Genomic DNA, 14681 nt, shown 5'->3' with positions numbered 1-14681 from the left:
ACTCCTTCTGTTTTTTTTTTTTTATATATACATTTTCATATATATCTATAAACATATATTCAATTAATTTTATGGCTTTTTACTATCTAAAAGTGAGGTATAATAAAGTTGTTGTACAAAAGTCTGCTAAAAAAATACGGATATAAGACGAAATTTGTTCATCTTCATAAAATGCCTAACGTTTTTATAACACTGCCCCCTCCCCCTCCCCCTCCCTTCACGACTTCCCTCTTAATGTTTCAAATTGATTCATATTTTGAACTTGTGAAAAAAGTACCGGGAACGTATTCAAAATTCTTTCTTTAAACAATTTAGCCAAAGGCCAATTAAGGCAAATGAAAGATGCGTGAATTATTACCTCCAACACGTAAGCATTCAGCCAAAGAAAAAATAATTCATTGAATATCTTTTGAGACCGTTAGTTCCCTCTAAAAGCTAAAGGGAAATACCTATAGGATCAACTTCCATGGGAAGGTATCGACTTTGAAAATCAGGCAAATCCTTACGAACAACTAAGAAACTTTTTTTCCTTAATTCTCGAGAAAAAAAAAAGTCATTACTTTGGGATTTCATTAGGTCGTCAAAAGATGGGTATTAAAAATTCGTCTTATATTAAGTATGGTTTTTTCGTTTCTTTTAAATAAACAATTTTATAAAGTTTAAATACAACAACAACAAAACCAATAAGAGCAACAATAATAACGAATACTGGAAGTTTGAATGTTTACATAAGCAATTGGTTGGTGTTCAAGCGTTGCAACACGTGCTCTGCCATTGCATATAACATATATACTAAATATACATGGTTATGCATACAACTGTATCTACCTACATACGTATTCGCATATACATCGAAGCTATTGTGCGGCAAGTAAACTGCATCGAGTTGTAGTTATTTATACAAATGTTTACAAATATAAAGATATACACATGGGACGGGGGCTAGCCAGCCACCCATTAATAAACTAAGCTAACTAAAAAAAAAAAAAAAAAAAAAAAAAAAAGCTCCGAAATGTGTGCAAAACAAAATCGATTTTTTTTTTTGGGAATAATTTACCTTAGAGAGACAAGCATATCCTGTTTAAAATCTTTCGTAGCGATATCAAATTTTTGTTTTTCCAAAAAAAATTAACTTAATGTAAGAAAGGACTTTTCATGACTTTAGCAAAAAAAATCTTTAATTTCGAATAATTTTTTTTTGCTTTCTTTTACTAATTTCTAGAATGTCAGCAAAATCTAATCTCGACCGTACAAATAAACGGGAATTCATTGAAACTCCGATACCCACAGTTTTGCAATTCATAGCGTACAACACTTCTGGGCAAATAAAAAATACGTGCTTTGTAAATTTGGTCATTTAAACAATACAATGCGAGAGCATATGTTTGTATTTACTTATACATTTATGCATACATAAATTCGTACGAGAACATGGCAAAATATACATGTATGCTTCTGCTCTGCTCGGCTTCTCGATTGTGCCATAAATATATAAACTAGTTTTTTATAATCGAAATGTTTTTATTTTTAATATTTTTTTATTTTTTTTTTGGATTTCGCCTGAAACCACGACAGCATAAATGTGTTCAGCAGTTTTCGACTTTACAACTATGTCTCTTGTAGAATAATTTGAAAGGCATTTTTCTAGAGCAAATCGATATTAAATGACCCTCTGAATTTAAAGTTCTGGCAAACTTGGCCAACCAGCAATGTGACGCTAATCAGATATGTATACGTTACTGCAAAAGCATCTCTTGCATCTGGGATGTCAAACCAAATATGACAGAAGAGGGAATATTCACGCATTTGGAATTTCCAGCTGTTGCCCGTCCCGGCTCTAGGAAGTTTTATCCCTGAATACGTAAATGAACACATATGTCTGCATAGTGCTATAGAAAATGAAATCCGAACTGCTATTTGATGGCTAATATCGATGGAGGTATTCACGAAGAGCCTCTCTCCATGACAGCTCATGTCTTTAAGGTCGAACAAATATCGGAAATAATTTTTCCACTTTTTCACTAATACATCCATTGAAGAAGGGAAGACGTTTAGTTTATTAAAAAGGCCTCTAATCGACACATAGGTCCTAGGTCAGCGCCTTTGCCGACAGTCATAAAAACTTCTCTTCCATATTTGAAGGTATGAAAATATATGCGCCGTATATGCAAAATTCTCAGTTGTCCGCTTATCGGAACTACTATAATAACTTTTAAATGGATAGTGCATAACCGGCTTCGAAATGGGAGGAAATGGTGACCTTGGAAAAATGGTAATTTGGTATGCAGGTCTTAGCAAGTTAAAATTAGGGTAAAACATCCGGAAACACCCATATGAGACGTTTCAGAAGAAAATCACATTTAATGACACAGAGGACACTTCTATCAGCCCCTCCGTCAAATTAACGTGAAGCTTCACACTACCTTAATATATTTGCTTTTATCTTCTCACCGTCTGCCCGCCATCGATTATTACAGAAAACTTATTCCAATTTTGTGATTATTTTTTACGAAACATATATCATTTGCTGAACCAATCTTCATTTTAACCTAGTAAAAGCTTTTTGTCCAGAAGAAGGCGTAGTTTTAGAAAGAACTTTTATGTGACAAAGGCTTCAGTCTTCTTTCAAGCTTCTACGTTCTCTTAGAATTTGGACCATTTTGTCAGCGATTTTTGCCGAAAAAATATTGGATATGGCGAATTTTTTTTGGAACCAATTTCTTTTAAATATATAACAATTGACATAACGATATATAACGAATAGCATTTATGATTGGCTGAAAATGTATCAGCGCAACAACTTTCACCTACACATTTCAAACATTTTCCAACATCTCGATCAAAAACAAAACACACCCACAGATTTCAGACGGACTAACAGATCTAAATCGATTCAAGAATAGATTGCGACTCGATTCGGGTATTGAGAGAGAGGTCTACCTCAAGTAGTTATTCTTCAGGTGGAATGTTGGAACATTGATGGCCCCGTAAAACTTGACTATCAAAAATAGAATTAGATATATATGTACATATGTATACATACATGTTGTTACAAATTGCAATCTAATCTTTTTTTGTGTTTCCGCTTGTAGGTTGCAATTGACAAGAAGACATGACTTTATTTGCAACTCTCGAACGTCATCCACTGGGTACAAAGTAAAAATGATGCTGGGATTAGCAGAATCGAAATTAAATGGATTAAGTAGTGAGAATTTTAATTTGATTTCTTCTTTCATGAGATTTTTCCTACGTGCGTGCGAACACATGCTCGTGCGCTTGTATGCAACAAATTTGAAAAGTGGCAAAAGCATCATTTAATAGCATGCAGTGTGGTATGAACGCAAAACCAAATTCAATACGTTTGCACCTGTACCGAACATGATAACGACCCAACTGGATAAGTTTGTTTATGTACACGTAATATATTGATGCCCACCGAAATGGGAAAGTTGTAGATAGAAAAACAAAATTTCAGGTTTAGAATGTTTTAAAATATTTTCCTCTATCCTCCTCCATCAATTTGCCACATTACCAACCTACACATATACAATATTAAAGCAACTGCGTTGAAATGTTGAATTTAGATAAGTTCTAACGACTACTTTAAAATCCGTAAATTGAATGTCTGTCTGCCTGCTTGTTGCAAGCTTATCGAACTTTCGTAAGATTAATTTAAAATATTGATTGCACTATACCTGGGCTGAAGTTACGTAAAACGGTCCACGAATCCTAAGCGTATGCTTTGCTTTTTTAAAGGTGCCGGTCCTTGGGCAACTAATTACAGTTGCGGCATCTTTCGTTTCCCTTTTCGTATGAAGAGCAGAAAACCCCTTCTCTTTTGTGAATTGTGTGGCTTCCTTTCCTAATTTCGTGAGCACTCAGAGAATTCTCCAATTATATGGAATATATTTTAATTTATATTCGGATAGAAAAACAGAAAGCCCACTAACCTCAATCAATCTTTCTCTTCCGAGTAGTTTTTCTCCTCTTACTAAGGAGGAGATAATAATCGCAGTGATTATCTGTCCTCATCGCAAATCTGTTTGAAAATGTTTAAGGAATTTTCAATAATTCTTCCGACTCGTTTTTATTTCATTGACTTTTTTGTAAATTCTTAAAAAATGATTGAAAAATTGATATCGGATTACTATTCAAAGTAAAAAATATTTTTTCTCCAGCTGACAGTTACAAATTGTCGTGTGTACTTGTGCAGATCAAAAGTCGCAAGAACTCTATAAAACAAAAAAAAAAAAAAACAAAAAAATTGGTTCTATTGAAAAGTGTGCAGTGGCCTAGGCATACTTAACGTGGTAGCTCTTTTGATATTGAATGGTAATGAGTTCCGTAACTTTACAGCATTAACAAAGAAGCACTTGACGTGATCAATTCATAATATAAGTTCTACATACATAGAATATACGCACTTTAATTGGAAAACTATACCGAAATCACCCAACTACGGTAAGGCCATGGCGAATGTCGTCATTAGAAAAGGTCGCCACTAGCGGTGTGATAGCAGCAAGAATCCGAAAGCAGCAATGTGAAGCGTTGGCATCTCTGTTCGCCGATGCGTTTGGGTTGAAGGAAAATTAACATTTTGAGATTGGCACAAAAAAAGGTTTACTCGCAAAAGAAGGAACATGTTTTCTGACTGATAGGCAATGAATTTTGAAAATGATCTCTTTTCGGAAATAAACTGAGAATTAAAACCATAATCACCAAAAGGGTTTGTCGCAGAGACATGTGGGCGTTGTAGGCGTGTCCTTTGAAAAGTTTAGGTCAATTCCAAATTCTTTTGCAAATTGTTAGGCGATATCTTCATTTTCGCTAGCCGGAGAATATTAAGCACAAATACAAACGAACAGGTGGACATGTTTTGGGTGCATTTAAGACTTGTAACTGTCCAAAAATTTGTATACTTTATAGGGTTTTTGAGGCTTTATGCTATTATATATTTGCTAGGCGTGGTCACTTTTTCCACGGACAGACGGACGTGCTTAAATCGATTTAGAATTTGATGCTGATCAAGAATATATATACTCTGTAGGGTCCCGGATCCTTCCTTCTAAGCGTTGCAAACGTTTTCACAGAATGAATACACCCCGCAACCTTCGGTGATGGGTATAAAAATGAAGCAAGTAAAAGCTTTTTGTAGACTTCCGATAATATAAGCATAACATAAATGAAAAAAAAAAACCTGATTAATAACTTTATTAAGGTTCAGCCAAAGAACTTCGTGTTCATATTGAACCTGAATTTGCTGAATTGTAGAAGATGAGGAAGAAGAAGATTTCTGATTTATATTTGTTCGTGAATTTTCTTGATTTAATGTAATGAAAAAGTTTCATAGCATAAAAGAGGAAAACTTTCTTAACATCAAAAAAAAAAGATGTGCAAAAAAAGGTACCGCACATCCATATAAAGGAAGGAAAAATCAGTAGAAATAATTCAGGAAACATAAGCAGCAACATTAACATCACAACAGAAATTTTCCCCTTTTTGCATCATTTATGTTATGTGTGTTTAGGTCTCACAGGCAGTGACCATTAAAAAGTAATAGCGGCTTTATAGAAATGGGGTGGAGCACGTAATGTCAGCGCGAAGGCGGAGGACAAGAAAAACAATCACAGCAGAAAAATCGCTTGTATTGAGCATTAGTCACGGTCCGAAGTCACGCACAAATGTCAATCACAGTCATCGTAGTGACGTAGTAATTGATAGTTACAGCCAGAGCAATCAACAGCGCGCGGAGATTTGTACAATGGATTAACATGCTAATGTCATCGTTATCGATCACAACATCGTAAATACAACACTGAATGTCGTCGTAAGCGCGGGCGTAATGTGGTGAATAAACGCGTGACAAATTTCGCTATCCGTCTGCATAGAACCAGGTAGTTCCACGATTAGTAGGAGAATGCCTCAGGAACTGGCAACAAATTTATAAAAGATCTTACCCTGTGGAAGAAGTTCCCAATATCATGTCCCCGCTGTAGTCGAGACACACTTGCCGGTGTTGAAATTCTGCATGACGTCAAGATGCTAATGGCAATCATAGTGAGGCACAATATCTGAATGACGTCGTAATACTAATGACAAACGTAAGCTAAAAGACACAACTTCCAGTTATGCTGATGATATCTTTAGTTTTTTACATTTATTAGTGTTGCGCTATATTTTGCAAATAATTTCTATTTTTTGATTTGCAATTTTGTTAAAATTTACTCCAGGTGTATCTTAAGTCGTCTAAAGAATCCTAACAAGTTTTTTCCAATCTTTTCCAAAGAGTATGGAGTTGAATTTGAATATAACTGGGAAAGAGACAAAACAAAATTCTAAAAATTATATAAAACTCAGTCCAGTTATATATACAGCACTGTGCTGTAAGGTATGTCAAGTTTGTGAGAATGTACACAACTGCCAGAAGGACTGGAAGTAGATCCACCGTGGCCGAATATAATTTTTTTGCTTATTTATTTTTAATAGGAAAAGAACTTCCACCCCTTCGGTTATCGCAGTTTAGGAGTAGTTATGAACTTTTTTCTCCTTTTCGTGTTCTTACTACTACGCAGTTTTGTCTCATTCTCCTTTTTCACGCTCTAGCAAAGAATGAATCGTTCCTTTGAGTATTTGATTTAACATCTAATTCTTGCCACTTAAGTGATGGTATTAAGTTTGCCGGTAAGTCTTAATTTAGGGCAAATATTTTACTTTTAATTTATAATCATTTGTGTTAATAATATTGAATGAAATGCCGGCATCTAGTTTAAATGAAAGAATTACAGGAAAGATGGTCACTGCATTTTAGTTAGCTTCATGCACTCGGGGGAGATATGAATCTTTCCTTGCTCGGTTGAAATTGTATTTACTGTTATTAATTTATTTTATCTTCGCTGCATTAATAACAAAATTCAAAGGGAATAAATTATAGGCAATGAAGTTAGAATTTTGCACTCACCGAACATGTACAATTTTGATGGGCGCAAGCGAAGAGCTGCCTTGAGTACCGGATCAATTTCAGTTATTTTACTGACATGCAAAAATAAATAAGTAAAAATAGCTACAGTGTGTCCCTACCCTACTACTAATACTCCATGTAACGACCTCTCAAAACAAGCCTTGATACGGAAAATGATCGAGAAAGTGTTTCGATCCGGATCAGATCAAAGCTATTTTCAATAGCGTTCATTATTGAGCCAAAATAACCTAAATTTGATCAAAATATATCGAAAACTGCACGCCGCAGAATTAACACGCAAGAGGGACAGGCGGACAGACAACCTTAAATAAATGTAGAAGTGAATCTACCTCAAGCCTTTTAACATCCGTCTAAACTTAATATACCCTTTGTGCAACAAATGCTCTATAATATATAAATGTATTTAAATTCGCTTCTGAGATGAAAATTATTTAAAAAAACATCTTTAAATAATATTTGAAACCGTTGGAGGAAAGGTTACATTACAACTGTGTCGAATTGCGTTTATATATGTAGACAATAAATTGCTTTTGTAATTCCTTCAAATCGAACGGAAAAGATGAAGACTAAGAAACAAGCTTAGAAAAATAGATAAATCACAACGAAAAGTATGAAATGTTTCCGTAGCAGAGTAAATTAGTCATGCAATCAGTTATCGAAACTTTTCTAAGAGAAGCCGCTGCACACATGTGCTAACAAGTTTGTGTTTTTTTCGCTACTTTATCGAGATAATTACGCAAATCAAAAAAAATATCTAATCGCGTTTCCGAAAATCTTAAAAGTTCAAGAATAAAAACGCAGAGAAGCGCTACCAGGCAATTAGTTAAAAAGTCAATCTGTTTTAATTCATCGCTAATTAAATGTGTGCGAACTATAGACAGTCAAGACAACTGTACTCAATTTAGAGCAAATCTAAAGTTACGTAGTCCAGCTACAGCATATATATATTACATACATGTATGTTTCACACGAGAACGTCTTTTTTTTCGCATGATTAACAGCGAAGCTAAAGCGCTCGTAAATGATGATGAGTAATAAATGAGACTGAAATGAGACGCTTTTGTTAATACATGTTTAAAAGTTGATTTTATCCAAAATTTTGCACAATTTGTTAATAAAACGAGTTAAAACGTTACAGTCGGCAAAAACGAATCCATAGGCACTTCGCACTGCAAAATTGACAATTATTAAAAAGGAACTTCTGACAGCCAGTTTCGGCATTGAACTTTGATAGATAGTATAAAAATGGGTTTCTATAGGGGTGGGACCAGTATGACACAGGCGAAGCTGCCACCTTCCTGAACCAATTTCCGTAATAAAATACTAACAGACTCATGTCTTTTTTTTTGCCCAAACGATGCATCCTATCTGGGGATGAAAAGAGATTTTCTTTCAAGCGCAAAAGTGCATGGGTACAATCAAGCCTACCATCCAAAGCAAACGCAACATCCAAATGCTTTGGCGGAAAGACGATGCTTTGCATTTGATGGCGAAAAAAGTAGTATGAACTGTTATGACCAGAAGCCATTAACAACAACTGATCCACTTAAAACGTTACAAAATACATACGTTACATATTTTTGAAAACTTTCCTTAGAATACTAAAAATGGATTTAAAGTAAGGAAGCTTTCATATCCATTCTTGAAGAGACGTAGCTTACGTCATTAAGCTGTGCTTTACTTTAGGCTGAACGAATCCTATTTTTGATTCGAATATATTCTGACACATGATGACGTCATGATGACTACGACTCCCATTAAGCATCTCCAAGGAATGCGGTCACAATCAAAGTTCGGCATTTCAAGTGCAAAGTAGGCGTTGTGTCTCCTACAATCAAAGTGCGGCATTTCAGTTGCAAAATTCAAATATATACCACCCAAAATAGATCAATCACTGAGGGCCATGCTCCTAATTATGTAGCACGCGGATTGTCAAAGAGAAGTCATGGAAGAGAAAGAAAGAAGTCGCTTAGTAGGTGGGGAAGTGTTACACCCCTACGGGCAGAGCAATCCCTATAGCTATGACCAAAGCAAACTCTACGGCAACTGAAGTTTGAACCTGCGAGCATTCATACGGCGCATTGTTAGCCACTCAGCCACACATCCAGATATACAGATTAAAAAGGTGAAACGTGAACTTCCCACTTATTGTAACGAAGCCGTTGTGTCCCTTCAACTGAAGGTCTTAGTGTTACTAAAAAACAAACGCATCAAGAATATCTTTGGCATATATATTCTTATTTGAGGCCCATAAGTCAAATTCCAAAATGAATCTGATCTACTTGCGAGCACGTCTACACTAATCTAAAATATATAGGGATATGATGAAAACCATTGTCCTCGTAAAAATAAACCAAAATTGATGCGGCTAAGATCCCATTCTGGAACTTGCTTATGGATATTTGTGTAACTTTTCCTCATTTCCAAAATTTAAATCTTGAAACAGAATTAAATAGACTGATGGCATAGAGTAGTATGCAATCTATGTTTGTGAGCTTTTGTAGGAAAAAGCAAGAAAAAAGTTATTAAAAGTTTAAGTAATTCATTCTGTTTATGTGACAACATTTTCTTTGTAAATACTTGTTGTCCCATTTGCTTATTTTATGAATTATTCACAAACAAGTTTTGCTAACATTTCATAATTTTTAAATTGTTTTAAAATTTAATTTAGCCTTTTTTTGTTACTTACATATATATGCATAAAATTTGCTATACAAAATTTTCCTATGCATAGAGAGACTTCTAATGTTGTTTACTTTTCAGTATGAAGTAATTTTAATAGATTGTTTCAAGTAAACGATAAACGAAGAAAGAAGAAATCTTTCATAATTTGTTACATTCATTATTCATAAATGGATAAGAAGAAGAAAAACAAAAAGAATTAGACAGAAAGAGAGAGAGAGAGAGAGAGAGAGAGAGAGAGAGAGAGAGAGAGAGAGACAAAGGAAGAAGGATTATAATTGAGTTTACGCCAAATATGGGACGCCCATCATTCATTCAAAGCAACTTATGTAAAATGTATAAATAATTTATATATATATATATATATATGTACATATATATATATATGTATATAATAGTTTCAAGGGAAAGTTCTGTCGTATTCTGAATAGGCAGGTAATAGGCAGAATCAATATTAAACACGTATTTTTATAAATGAATTCAAATATTTTCTATAAAATACGACAGAACTTTTCCTCCAACCTATTATATGCAAATATAGATATATAAGTGCAGAAATAAACGATTACATAGATATATCCCAAAGAATATTTCGCCATCATCAAACGTTCCTTTAAAAATTGCTTTGCGCTGTTTTAATTACGTTGAATTATAATTAATGCCGGCGTTATTTATGTGTTTTACGCTAGGTCGACCTATGATCTTTTGCCGATTCTCTCTAATTTAAATAAATTGGTCTTCGTCCTTCACTTTATCCATAGTAGACAGTTCATCATTTTCTTGCTTTATCGTGATGGACCAATTAAAGGAAGCTTTTCTTTTGAATAGAGGCAAACCAGTGAATGAGATGATCAACCGATCACTAGACAACGCCGGAATAACCAAATGAGGACAAGAAGGTCTTGCGGACGTCACATTACCACATTTTATCACTTTTTATGCAGCAAGGCAATGATTTTCGGTTTTCAACTCTTCTCCTGAACCTTGGTCTGACGACTTAGCCCAACCTGCGAGTTGGGCCGTCACAGCCGTCACAAAACTGCCCAAACGTTTATTGCCAAATGTCCGACCGGCACATAAAGTCCCAAAAGCACAGTGGTCGTAGAGTTTCTCTGGTAAATGCATATTATCGACACTAGGGAAGTGAAAGAACTTATGAGCAGGAAGTAAGTTTTTCGCTACTGATCAGCCGTAAGGTTATTATTATTACATTCGTATTTTTAGGCGATTAAAAGAGAGCTTTCTGATAATTGGCTTTGATCATTCCTTCACAAACAAGATTCGTAAGAGCGAAGGAGGTTTATTTATGTATGGTTTGACAGAGAGAACAAACACGTCATGCCGGGTTACATGTGCTTGCCCGTGGTTTGTCAGAGAAAACGAGAAGATCATGCCGCGTTTGCACCTCCGCCATGCCTTCTTTGCCTTTTCACGTTAAGAAAACCTTCCGCCCATCTCAGAAAATGTCTTGGCATTTTGGCTTTGCTTCAAGGGATTGGGCAAAGCAGGCAAATAGTGGTAAGAAGGCGCTTAGAGAGATCATGTTTTTTTTACTTATCAGACAACCCATTGTGATCGATCTCCAGGAGCCTGTTATTAATTGAGCCAAGGTTTCTAATCGATTATTGAATGCATTTATAAAGCATAACAACGACGAGGTAGAAGTTAAGCGTGAGAGCAGCTTACGTACTTTGAAATGTGAAGAAGGAATGAAATATATTTGAACTGCATTTTCTCTAATAACAGAAGTGTTGAAATCGCACCGAACTTTCAGTCTCCATTCTTATTACTTCTCAAAAATTTGTAATAACTTCTTTCATCTCCAAGCAGTTCCATTTCGCATCAGTCTTGCGAAAACCTTCTGCTCTCTATGAGAAGCTGCGTTACTATTGGTGAAGCTAAGCCTCATGAACAGCCAATTAGCACATGTGTTCATTGAACTGGTTTTTATTGCCTTTCCACAAAGTATGCTTGAATGGCACACGCGAAACAGCATAACTAATATATTTATTTTTCTTCCTCTTTTTTTATATATAAAAAAATTATGCAAATTAAGTTCAATTTTCTTATATGTCTAGCGCCATTTAAACGATTAGTAATACAGCTTCGTTCGCACGCCTTAAGCGTTATATTGTTAGATGAGTGATAAGTTTCGTTAGAAACATCATAACATAAAAGTTAAAGTTCAATTTTTTTAAAGACAGTTTACGTTCGTGGGATTTACGGTAGAGACACATTTGCGGCAGACGGGAAAGTCTGCCCTGTTCTTAGGAAAACGAACAACAAAAGTAAAAAAACAATAATAAGAACCCAAATGAGTTTACAAGCATTCGAATAATTTTCGAAATGTAATCTGAGTCATATAACGAGCTCTGGTCAACGACACACTATAGTCGTTCTTGGTATGGCTAATAGCATACATGCACATGGCCGTACACAAATGTATAAGCACACGCAGCATATAGTCAGCACATATAGTCAGAAACTTTCTTTCTTAATTCAATTTATTGAGAAACTCTGTAAAACTTTTCAGTTACATATCGAATAGTTTTCCAAGTACACACACAAGATACGGAACCATTTCAAATTATTTCTCTCTTTATTCTGTCTCAATCCCACCTTCCCTCCTTCGCAGCCGCACTCTCCAACCCCTCCTTCGCCCACACTCTACTGACGACAGCAAGTAAATTTGATTTGCTTTGGTTTGTCGAATTTGCAAACCAAATTTTATTGAACATAAAATGTAAAAAAAAAAAAAAAAAAAAAAAAAAAATTCCAAAAAAAGCAGAAATAATAGAAGCATAAAAAACAAAAAAAAAAAAAGAATGAGAGTTGAATATACATACATTGTATGTATGTGTTTCTGTGTGTGTGGACAGCAAACAAAATTGCACTTAAAACCGCAATTGTTTGTTTGTTTGTTTGCTATTGGAGGTTGATATATTTTCAGAAAGCAGAAACTTTCTCCGGCACAAGTTTTAACATCGCCTTCTGGTACGACCGTACCACCTTTTACAATCAACCACAAATACACCAACGACAAGTAAAACCAATCACTAATATTCATGTAAACGAACATATTCATATATGTTATGTGTGCAAGTGAACGTATGGTTGCCATGTAAGTGCTCACATGAAGGTTTATGTGTGCATTAAACTTGTGCGCCACAGCGTTCATGGTACATAAGAAGAAATACTGTTACTGATGCTGCTGGTCTTGATAATTTTTGATGGCTTCGATGGCAGCGATACGAATACCGTCGCAAACTGCCATATAAAGAGACAGACAAAATGCAAACTTTTCAAAATGAAGAAGGAATAATACACAGGTTGCATGTAGATAACGCAAAATTAAATATAATCTCTTTGTACAGACATATAAAGAAGTGAAAAGAGTGGACATATGAACTCCAAAAAAAAAAAAAAGAAGAGTTATGTGAAATACTGAAAATCTCCTCACATTATTGTTAATCGCTTAGTCAATCGTTTCAATGCAAGATCTTATCATCCCCGCTGTATTGTTTGTCACTCCTCTGAAACCTAGAGGAATGTGCTCACAACATCAAATGAAAGGTCAAGATTTACTAACCTCATTCATACCATCATATCATTAGCAAACGTCGTCTAATTTGCAGTTGCCAAAGGATCTTCGAAGCATCCCGCAGTTCTTATTGAGCGACCTTAAGCATCAAAAGATAAGATGCGACTCTTACAAAGAACATGGACGCTCAATGCAACGCGTCTTCGGTAAAATTCGATTTAAAACATTTTCAACCTTATACGACGACAGCGCAAAGAAAAATTCGTTTGAAGCGCGATGGGTTGGATATGAGTGAACTGTATACACAGGCCGAAGCGGTAAACGACGTGAAGCATTTTACATAAAACGGGTTCGCCCGTTGCGAGTTTACCTTGTAACAACTTTTCGCGAACGGTCGCGAACAATTTTAGCTTATCGTATCTGTGGGTGGCATTTTAGTATTACGGACAAATCTTATTGAGCCGCGGCAACGAGTCGTGAATGCACATCTGTCGATAAAGTACGCGTTCTTCTCACTATCGAATGAAAAATGTTAAAAAGGTCATAACTTCTTATTCAAACTAGGATCGAGGTTACTATTTTACATCGATCGCTTCAAGTCGGTCCACGGCATTAAGAAGGAGATGATCGTCGTTAAAGTTAGACAGCAATTGCCGGTCGTATCCACGCATTCGATCAATACCTACTTAGATGCACGAAGGAAGAAACAGTGCTTGAGCACAAGCTCGCGTTGCCGATTACTTCAAGTAAATCTCGATCGTAGATAAAATTCTTTTCATACGTTTATGTATTTTCCATGTCATGCTATCACAAAAAAACTAGCAACGGCATAAGCTGACAAGGATTTTTTCGTTGCGGTTATAATCGCTTAGTGAAGACTGCGTAATTAAGGTCAGGCAAAGAGTAGCGAATTTGATTAAGCGATTCAGCGATTTGATTCGTCTATCGAATGTCGGGAGCAGAATACCGATCGCTGAAGAATGTATGGAAATAAACCGAGAAGTATTAAGTGGAAACCCGAGAAGAAAGCTGAGCAAATTGCAACCTCTGAAGACCAACGTGTCCGCACGTGTAGGGAACATCCCTTGAGTGGATGGTCATATAAAAACATATTTTATGACTGTTAACAAAATCTGAGCGAGTATGATAGGAGTTAAGAATGGCGGCTACCAAGTCACATTTCGCGGGAGTCCTTCGTGCGGTGGACCATACTTGGTCGTAGCTATAGCTCCGGTGGTAAAGCCATAACATTTACCGATTAAGCACACTCGCAATAGGCTGCAGTCACTCCGTGCCCCTTTCATTTTCCCCGCTTTTTTTATGATCGTCATCCTGTTACACATGTAACTGACCTGCCCTCAGTAATTGATCATATTAGAAAATAAAAAAGTAAAGAAGAAAAAATCCTACAGTTTGCCACGGCCAACCATTAAATACTCTATGCTGTTCTACCATTAGTCATGTAAAATCTTTTCTAGG

General features: G+C 35.6%; 1 protein-coding gene across 4 annotated transcripts in view; it reads right to left on the bottom strand.

Moving 5' to 3' along the window:
* Positions 1-14681, bottom strand: part of LOC119633197 (contactin-5) — a 244755-nt gene that overhangs the window by 221041 nt on the left and 9033 nt on the right. The window lies entirely within an intron of this gene.

This window comes from Glossina fuscipes, unplaced genomic scaffold, assembly GCF_014805625.2.
Source record: "Glossina fuscipes isolate IAEA_lab_2018 unplaced genomic scaffold, Yale_Gfus_2 2, whole genome shotgun sequence".
Taxonomy (NCBI): domain Eukaryota; kingdom Metazoa; phylum Arthropoda; class Insecta; order Diptera; family Glossinidae; genus Glossina; species Glossina fuscipes.
This window is presented reverse-complemented; position numbering and strand designations above follow the sequence as displayed.